Source organism: Penaeus vannamei, chromosome 12, assembly GCF_042767895.1.
Source record: "Penaeus vannamei isolate JL-2024 chromosome 12, ASM4276789v1, whole genome shotgun sequence".
Lineage (NCBI taxonomy): Eukaryota > Metazoa > Arthropoda > Malacostraca > Decapoda > Penaeidae > Penaeus > Penaeus vannamei.
In genome coordinates, this window is record NC_091560.1 from 8,804,184 (window position 1) to 8,814,183 (window position 10,000).

Consider the following 10,000-nt stretch of genomic DNA (forward strand, 5'->3'; position numbering starts at 1 on the left):
ACTTTGAGTGAACAGTAAGAATATTTACCTTTTAAAGATTAGTGGTAAAAAAAACGTATTGGATAGCTATATAAACATACCTCTTGAAAAAAATGTTGACAGGTTAATATATAATTTATTTATGTATGCCGGAGTGGTTTTAGGAGTTGCTCGAGTTCATAAATGTTTTCAGAATGTTGTTGGAGCCGAAGTCCGTGCTAAGTTTGTTAAAGTTGTCGATTCGGCTAGTTAGTTCACTTTGGGAGTAAGATTAATATGATTTATGTGGGGGGATTAATTTTTATCAAATCTCGCGATATTTTCTGATTTTCCGTGTCGAATAAACCATAGACAAAAGTTCGTGTCTAAGGTAGTGTGATTGTCGCACACAATAGGCCAGTAAATCACTTGTTATTGATTTTGCTGCTAAACCTTATCAATAATCGAGACTGCAGTACAAGTAGGAGCGAGAGGTGATACACATTGAAATTCCTTGTTGCAAAGTGGGACTTATTATTATTATTATTAGGTTACTATTATCATGCATTATCATTATTGTTATTATTGTTGCTGTAAGTAGTAGTAATGATATTATTATTTATTATTATTATTATTGTTGTTGTTGTTATTATCATTATTATTATTTTGCTTGTCTATGTTATTACAATTGGATAACTACAATTTGCTTGGGACAATTATTTTTAAAACGTAGGATGCAGACAGAAATAGTTTTATGACCAGTCTTTTTCTTTCATTATAATGTTCGTGTGTTTTTGGTATTAAAAGACTTGGATTCGAGAAGTGAATATCTTGAGAGTTAGAGGAGGAGGAGAAGGTGCTTTTGCGTGCCTCCACAGCAAGCATCGGCTCGTCACGTGACTGCAAACAAATTGTCTTAAGGCGAGTGTATAATTGTCAGCATGAAGAAGCGAATGCATGTGAGACAGAGAATGACTAAGTGCAAGAACAAACGAAAGGGAATCATTGTTCGTATCATAAGATGTATTGCACTACATGCATGTATAAATGTTTATATATATATATATATATATATATATATATATATACATATATATATATATATATATTTATATATACACATATATATATATTTATATATATATATATTTATATATATATAGATATATATATAGATATACATAAATGCATATATATATATGTATATGTATGTATATATATATACATAAATGCATATATATGTATGTATGTGTATGTATATATATATACATAAATGCATATATATGTATGTATGTGTATGTATATCTATATATATATATATATATATATATATATATATATATATATATATATATATATATATATATATATAATTCAAACACACATGTATAAAAATGTAGGTAAATGCATCCATTACGGAATTGGGAAAATAATGCAGTGGTATTACTATCAAAGTGTGTCCCCCCCCTCCCCATTTAGTGCTAAAATGATCGTTCATGATGATAGTTTAAAAGCAGAAAAATGTAGACACAAAGACATGCCAATGCTCTTTGCGTGTCTTTCTTATTTTATGTGTATTGACATGATGTTATATTTATCTGCGTTGCCTGTTTCACTGCGTTTGTATTCCGGGATATTGATTGCGAGGGAATTATTTCATTATTAATGGATTCTCCCTTTGCTGGACTAGGAATTAGGCAGGTGCATTATTTTCGTAAATTTTGCATCTGTTTGCATGGTGCGTTTGCATAATTACATGTGAGTGTAATAGGATATACGATGCATGATTCCCTGTCTCTGTCTCTCTCTCTCTCTCTCTCTCTCTCTCTCTCTCTCTCTCTCTCTCTCTCTCTCTCTCTCTCTCTCTCTCTCTCTCTCTCTCACGATGGCAGTCGTTGTCACATTCTTTAAATGATTGATTGATAGGGCAACATCCACCCGCCTCGACTCGGTTCGTTGACTTAAAATATCCTTCCGTCCATTTAACTTTATTTTCTGTGTATTTTATGTTCGACGTTATCGGTGGCTTTCCTTCCCCATTTTCGCTTTCTCAGACTGTAGCGTAACTTCCCTTTTGCGTCTTGGACAACCCGATGTATTATGTAAGGGGTTTTATTAGATCACGCAGCGTGGCAAAAGGAGAGAGAGAGAGAGGGGAGGGAGAGAGAGAGAGAGAGTCTTAAATCAGGACATTAATTTCATTTCGGCAGTCAGAGAGTCACAAACTTGAACAAAAAGTTTGAGAGGTGAACAGCAAGACACATGCTTTAATAAGATCATAATAATCAAAGAGTTTAATCTATCAGCTCTCCTCTTTGTCTCTTCGAGTTTAAAAGCATTGGGATAAAATTCACGAAACTCGAAAATTCGTGGGAAAGTGTATATTGCCGGGGCGAGTGAGTGAGGATTCATCATTTTGTCGATTTCTCACTCGATCAGACCTTAAACCCAACACCGATATTGGTAAAATGTTCGTACTGGTAACATTTCCTCCTCGTGTTGCACTAAATTGTAAGTTCCTCTCTTGGCCCGATCATTTGTCTTGTTTTTTGGATTTTGGGCTACTGCCATTTAGCCGTAAAAGGGGAAATCGCCCTCCCCCTCCCTCCCCCCCTCCCCGCTCCCCCCGCATTCAAAAAAAGAGGAGTAAATTCTCTCAACAGCATTTTGTTGGTCTGGTCAGTCCTAGTTTAACGACTGACATGTTTCCAGTGTGCTATTTAGGGAAAGGGAATGTTAATGGGAGTAATTGTAATGGTTGTTTTGCCTTTGTTGGTGAGCTTTGCCGTCGCTGCATGAACCAGGGCTAATAGGGAGCTGATGAGCTCAGGCCACGCAAGTCAGCAGACGCTTTCTGTCTCTCTCTTTCTGCTTCTCTGTCTCAGTCTGTCTCTCTCTTTCTGCTTCTCTGGCTCTGTCTGTCTCTCTTTCTGCTTCTCTGGCTCTGTCTGTCCCTCTTTCTGCTTCTCTGGCTCTGTCTCTCTTTCTGCTTCTCTGGCTCTCTCTCTCTCTCTCTCTCTCTCTCTCTCTCTCTCTCTCTCTCTCTCTCTCTCTCTCTCTCTTTCATTCTCTCTCTCTCTCTCTCTCTCTTTCTCTCCCCCTCTCTCCCTCTCTCCCTCTCTCCCTCTCTCCCTCTCTCTCCCCCTCCCTCCCTCCCTCCCTCCCAGTTTGACCCACAAAAGACAATCTCTCACATACAATACGCCTACACGCGTACACACCCGAGCACGCACCACGTAACACGAAAGTAGATTTACTCTCGATACTCGGAAAGCGTCAAAAGCATGATGCAAGATTAATACGGAGAAGATAGACGGGGAAGTGAAGAGAGAGAGAGAGGGAGAGGGCCAGGGCACGTGACGATGGCCAGTTTTCCACGAAATGGTTTCATCACAGTATTCATGCTTAACTCAAACTTGTACTTTTTTTTTTTACTCGAAAGCCCGAAAAAAGAGGAGAGAAAAAATGGAAGACACGTGTGTGACAGTCCACGACAGTTGTTTGGCTGAAATGGGACTAGTTTTGGGTCGATGGCGTGGTAGATAATTCCCTATTGTATGGTAGGTAAGGTAAGGTAGAGTATTATCAGTATTATTAGCTGTTGTTAAAAATCCATACGTATATATTGTTTATTTAATTATTCTTGGTGACATTTAGTTTTTTTGCGGAGTCCAGTCTGCGCATGGTAATTATCTTTTAAAGTATAATTGAAAAGGATAAAATATTTTCGATTTGCGATAAATGAGGATATTATCAAGTGAAAACAGTTTAATCATAGGTTTCATGTTTACTCGTAAATGTACATTGAAAAGGTATAACTGTTGGTGCGTTCGAGGGGTTGAATGAGGTGGTTGTACTCTGAGAACTCTGGACTCCATTCAAACTTGGATGACAGATATCCTTATATCCATCCCATTTCTTGGACGATAAAACGCTTCTACTGACGGCGAATTTTGAGATCCGGCACGCTCTTCAATTTCGTTGTATTTATCTAAGTATTCGCGAGTGGAATTCAGTTGACGTATGTCAGTTGTATATTAAGAAGAAAGATGGTGAGGGATTGTAAATATTACTATATTGGTTGTAGACGCTAGTGGACGGCAGGCAACCGCCTAGCCTCGCACAGGGCTACAGTGTATGCTTGTCCTCTCCGCTCTTACCTGTTCACTCCCTCGTATCTCATGATTCGCGTCTTCGGCAAATCATTACTTATTTCTGGCATTCAACCGAATTAATACGAACGCAGAAAATGAATAAAGTATCTTGAAATGACCAAAAACAACATCTAAAAATCTAAAAAGAGCTTTTCAAATGTATGACGTGTTTGGCGTGTAAGTTGGCAACACTGAGGTCTCTCTCCACCGCTGCCAGACAGTGTGGCGCGAGGGAGGGACGAGACCGCTTAATTGCATCAATAAACTCGGTGTGGTGCGGTTCCTAAATGAAAATTTTCTTCTGGGCGATTTCGTATGCGGATGGAGGTAGTAGATGTACAGCGGATATGCGGCTCAGGAAGCGGTAGTTTTTTTTAAGTTTCGTTTTTTATATTTTTATTTGCGCGAAGCCTTGGCGTCTGTCTAGGCGAGGTTTTAAGGATTAGTTAAGGTGGTCAAGTTCGAAATCTGCCTCCTTAGGGATAGTATAACGTGCAAAATGAATAAAAACCTGGCGGTGTTTATATTGGATATTAAGCCTTATTAAAATGCAGATTTACCCTCCGTTTAATGGAGTCTCATTAGGTAACAGAATTCGCTGTAGTTTTGATTTAAAGTCGAGTTTGTTAAAATGCAGCTTTGGCTACAGTTGCCAGCCGCCATTTTTCGCGGTATTCTTCTCTATTTTTTCAAGGTAAATATTAAGACCCCGTATTTGAACTATCGATTTTGCCATTTCTTTTATTTCCAGTATGACATGTGGGAGGAAAGATGTCGTGGGTTGTAATCTATAGTGTTTGACACTTCGTTGTCAAGTAATGCTCACGCTGTCGCTATGTTGCCATACTATAATTGCCTCTTAACTGCTATAGCTTGTATTGATATTAATATAAATCGCGCACACGCACATACTCACATACTCACATACTCTCTCTCTCTCTCTCTCTCTCTCTCTCTCTCTCTCTCTCTCTCTCTCTCTCTCTCTCTCTCTCTCTCTCTCTCTCTGTCTCTCTCTCTCTCTCTCTCTCACACACACACACACACACACACACACACACACACACACACACACACACACACACACACACACACACACACACACACACACACACACACGTGTGATATGTATGTGTTTGTCTAGCTATCTGTCTATATAGGCTATGTGTAACCACTTATTAGAAATAATGTTTACACATACATATAATGTTTACACGTACATATAAGACGCGGAATCAGTCCATCTCTATTCGCTGTCAATTAAGGCACATGACCACCTATCCTAACCTCGACAGTCTCTTTTCCTCTCTGTTTCTCTCCTCCTCTCTTCCTTTCTCTCGCTCCTCCCCGTCTCCGCCTACAGGAAAATCAGGTTCTTATAGGCCTATGACCCCTCGTTAATCCCGCGCCTCCTTGAATGGCTGGGATGGGCAGGGATAGTTTGGAGGTCAATTTAGGGTCACTAGGATTGCCCTGTTTGTATTTTGGGGATACAAGGGACGAACTTCTATATTTTAGGGATTGGTTTTGGTTTTAGTTTTGTATGGTTATTGTGCTTATGCTGTGGGTCTGCTATCTATCTATCTATATCTATCTATCTATCTATCTATCTATCTATCTATCTATCTATCTATCTATCTATATATATATATATATATATATATATATATATATATATATATATATATATGCCTATATACTGTACACATCGTTCTAGTAGTATTTTTAAACATGCCAAACTTTCGATAAATTATCGGTCGGACAGGCTACTGGTAGCTTGAAGAAAAGAAAGAAAAGACGAATTCTTTCCCCACAAGGAACGGCTGCCAAGGAAAGAGGCTTAAAAGTGAGAAAGTAGAAACTCTTGATTAATGACAAAGACAGTTTCCTGAAGCGTCCAGGAAAAGATATTTTTTCCCTCCCGAGATCCTCGATGCAGCGCCAGGGTGAGCGGCCGTGACGAGGCAGTTTTTGGGATGTGCTTGTGGAACTTTACTTTCTTTGCTGTGCATTTCATGTTATTCATCTCTCTGTCTGTCTATATGTATGTATGTATTTCTACATGTATGTATGCGTGTATGTATGTATATGTATGTATGTATATAGGCCTATGTGTGTGCGTTTGTGTATGTGTGTGTGTGTTTGCGCGTGTGCATCTGTGAGGATAGGAGTATGGCGGAAGCTCTACATAACGCTAATCTCTTCACATCGAACGATTTTATTCTTCTGATTGCGAGAAGGTTAGCTTTTGAGAGGTTCTTAATCCCCGCAGCAGCCCAGGATCAGCGGAATCCCACCCGTACTGAAGGACCGTGTACCTGGAGGCAAATGAGATGGATATAATTTTACCTGTGGATTTATTTTTGTAGGTTTTGAGGCTTAACCGCTGGAGGAGATTTGTGGGTTGGCTACCCCCCTCTGTGCCCTCTCCTCCCCTCTTCCTCCCCTCCCCTCGCCTTCCCTCCCCTCCCCTCCCCTCCCCTCCCCTCCCTTTCCCATGCCCCCTTACCCTACCTCCTCTCCCCATGCCCCCTTACCCTCCCTCCTCCCTTCTCCTCCATATCCCTCCTCCCCTCCCTCCCCTCCCCATGCCCCGCACTGCAGGCTGCCTACCTACCACGTGGACTCTCGCGTCTGAAGTGCATCGCCTCACGTTTTCCTGTGCGTCCCGGCGCCGGACTCGGGGAACCTGTTCGACATCCTGCTGGGACGTTTCCTCTTTCCTTGTATGATTTTATTGCCGTTTACTCCCGTGTGTGTCTGCCTGTCTCTGTTCGTTTTCTTCTGATTGTTGCAGTGTGTGTTTTTCTCACTTTTCTCGCGTCCTTTGTGTCTGTTTAATGACTCTCTTGCTATTTCGTTTATATTTTCACACCGCCGCGGTCACCAATACCTGCATTCGGTGCACCAGCCAGCTCCACCACTCTTCCACTTGGCGAGTTCACCATCATAACCTCACCATCGTCTTTCTTCCTCTCCTCCCTCCACACTGTCACCGCCACCATACTTCTCCATCTTTCCCTCTTCCATCCCTCCCTCTTTTCCTGACCACCATCGTTCCTACCCCCACCTTCTTTCCCCAACCACCATCACCGCCACCACACCACCTCCTCCTTTACCATCACCACCGCCACCCCTCTCATTACCACCTCTCTACCCCTCCCTCATTACCACCTCTCTACCCCTCCCTCATCACCACCACCACACCACCCCTCCATCATGTCCCTCTCCCCCTCCTCTACCACACCACCCCTCCATCATGTCCCTCTCCCCCTCCTCTCCCTCACCCTTCCCCCACCTCTCCTTCCCCTCCCCCCTCCCCCACCACCACCACGGCCGCCGTCGCCTCGACCAGGACGCGGGGCTTTAATCCCTTGCCAAACCCGTGTGAAAATGAGGACAAGGGTTTACGAAAGCTCGGCCGCCGCTCCCAATATGAGGAGGTGAGAATGGCGTCTGTTTGCCTTTGGGATTTCGTATTGATGCGCCAATTGTGAGGCCTGGAAATTCGCCGGTCGGTGTGACATCATAGTCGTGGCGCTTGGCTTTAGGCGCCGACGTCGAGGGCTGGGCTTGGGAGGCGGGGGAGGTGGCGGTGAGGTTACGTGCACAAGCTGGCCCTAGGTTGGAGGGGGAAGGTGGGGAGGTGGGTGGGGTTTGGAGGAGGAGGAGGAGGAGGGGGGGGGGGTTGAGTTAAGGTCTTTGTTATTATTGGCGATTTAGCTGTGCTGTGCCAGGCTGTCAGGGTTCTGGTAACACTGGCTAGATTGCAGGTCGAGTGCTTGTGATGGGCTTCGTTATAGCTGGTATTTTGGAGAGGAAAGAGGCTTCGTGTGTGTGTGTGTGTGTGTGTGTGTGTGTGTGTGTGTGTGTGTGTGTGTGTGTGTGTGTGTGTGTGTGTGTGTGTGTGTGTGTGTGTGTGTCTAGGCCTACATGTATACGTAAATGTGCGAGCGCTTGAAAGAGACAAAGAGAAAGGCGAAAAGAAATAGTTGGGGAGGGAAGGGAAGGGAAGGGAAGGGAAGGGAAGGGAAAGGAAAGGAAAGGAAGAGAAGGGAAGTGAGGTTAAGCGGAGGGGCAGGCAGAGGCACAGGCGTGATGGAGACTGGAATTCGCTGCTAGATTTTCCTCCCGCGAGGATTTACCTGCGTTCTAAAACAGGCGAGGAAAAAAGGCTTTTCATCAGACCAGTGACGGTCTTGTCGTCTGAGTGGAGAAAGATCTTATCTCTGTTTAGGATATGTTCTTTGTAGCCGTTCTTTTATTTCCTGTAGATTATCTCTGTCCATCTCCCTCTCTCACTTTCTCTCTCTCTCTCTCTCTCTCTCTCTCTCTCTCTCTCATTGTCTCTGTCTCTCTCTCTCTCTCTCTCTCTCTCTCTCTCTCTCTCTCTCTCTCTCTCTCTCTCTCTCTCTCCCTCCCTCCTCCCCTCTCCCTCCCTCCCTCCCTCCCTCACTCCCTCCCTCCCTCACTCCCTCCCTCCCTCCCTCTCCCTTCCCTTCCCTTCCCTTCCCTTCCCCTCCCCTCCCTCTCCCTTCCCTTCCGTCTCTCCCTCTCCCTCCCCCTCTCCCTTCCCCTCCCTCTCTCCCTTCCCCTCTCCCTTCCCCTCCCTCTCTCCCTTCCCCTCCCTCTCCTCTTCTTCCTCCCATTCTCCTCTCTCTCTTCCAGCCCTGACTCGCGTTACCTTTCACGAGACCCGAGGATTGTCAGGAAATGCAAATGCAGCACTTGCCCAACACCGCCGGTAGCATGTGGTTAGGACGAGAGGGTTAGAAGCACTCGCACAGGTTAGGTGTGGGGGGTGGGGAGGAGGGGAGGGGAAGGGGTGGGGAGGAAGGGGGTGGGGTGGGGTGGAGGGTGGGGGAAGGGGATGGGGAGGAAGGAGGGGATGGGGTTGGGGTGGAGGGTAGTGGAAGGGGATGGGGAGGAAGGAGGGTAGGGGAAGGGGATGGGGAAGGAGGGGGATGGGGATGGGGAGGAGGAGGGAAGGGAGATGGGGAGGGTGGGGGGGGTGGAGGTGAGGCGTGAGGCCTGTGTTTCTCTCTTTTTTTTTTAACCTCAATTCTCTAAGCCTTTCCCTGCCTTTCCTTTCCTCCTTTTCCCCTTCGAGAGAGTGGATTGGCAACTTGATCTGATCGGGCGTTTGGGCTCTCGGGTTATGGCGGCTTGTCGGGCTTAGATTTAAAGTTATTATTTATTTCATTTTATTTTGATTTTTTACTTTATATCCTTTTTTGTGCTTGTGTGAAAACGACCCAAAGGAGGAAATGTAGGAAGAAGAACAGAGTGAAATCGACTTGAAGAAGACTATCAATGTTCGGCAAGTTTTACAGGAAGCGGAGAAAAGGGAGGGTGGAGACAGAAGGAAAGGGGAAGCAAAGAAAAGAGAATGGGGGTAAGGAAATAAAAGAAAGTCTAACGTCGCCTCGTCCAGCATTGGCACTTTCATCTCCCTCTCCCTCCCTCCTCTTTCTCCCCATCTTTCTCCCTCTCCCCTTCCCACCTCTTTCTCTCCCTCTCCTTCCCCCTTTTCTCACCTTTTTCTCCCCTCTTTCTCCCCCTGTCCTTCCCCCCTCTTTCTCCCTTCCTCCCTTTTCTGAACTCCTGATCGACACGCTAGCCTTTTACGTTTCTCTCTCCTTTATACGAAGGAACAAAGGATTAATGGTGACCGGTAATGGGTTTCGGTTCTACCTATCGGATCGTCGTCGGGTACGGCAGACCCTTAGGCATTTCCTCTCCCTTTTCTCTCTCTCTCCTGCAACTGTATATCTCCTTCCGTTTCCCCTCTTTTGTTTTTTCCCGGAACGAGGGCGGAACGCGGCGAGAGAGGCCTGGAGTCTGGTGTCGGGGGCGTGGCGGCAACGTCTCGGTCTCGTGTCGCTTTGGGC

At 44.7% G+C, this 10,000-nt stretch overlaps 1 protein-coding gene across 3 annotated transcripts in view; it reads left to right on the forward strand.

Moving 5' to 3' along the window:
• LOC113818546 (semaphorin-1A) overlaps nucleotides 1–10,000 on the forward strand; it is a 349,340-nt gene that overhangs the window by 425 nt on the left and 338,915 nt on the right. The gene's annotated exons all lie outside the window — the stretch shown is intronic.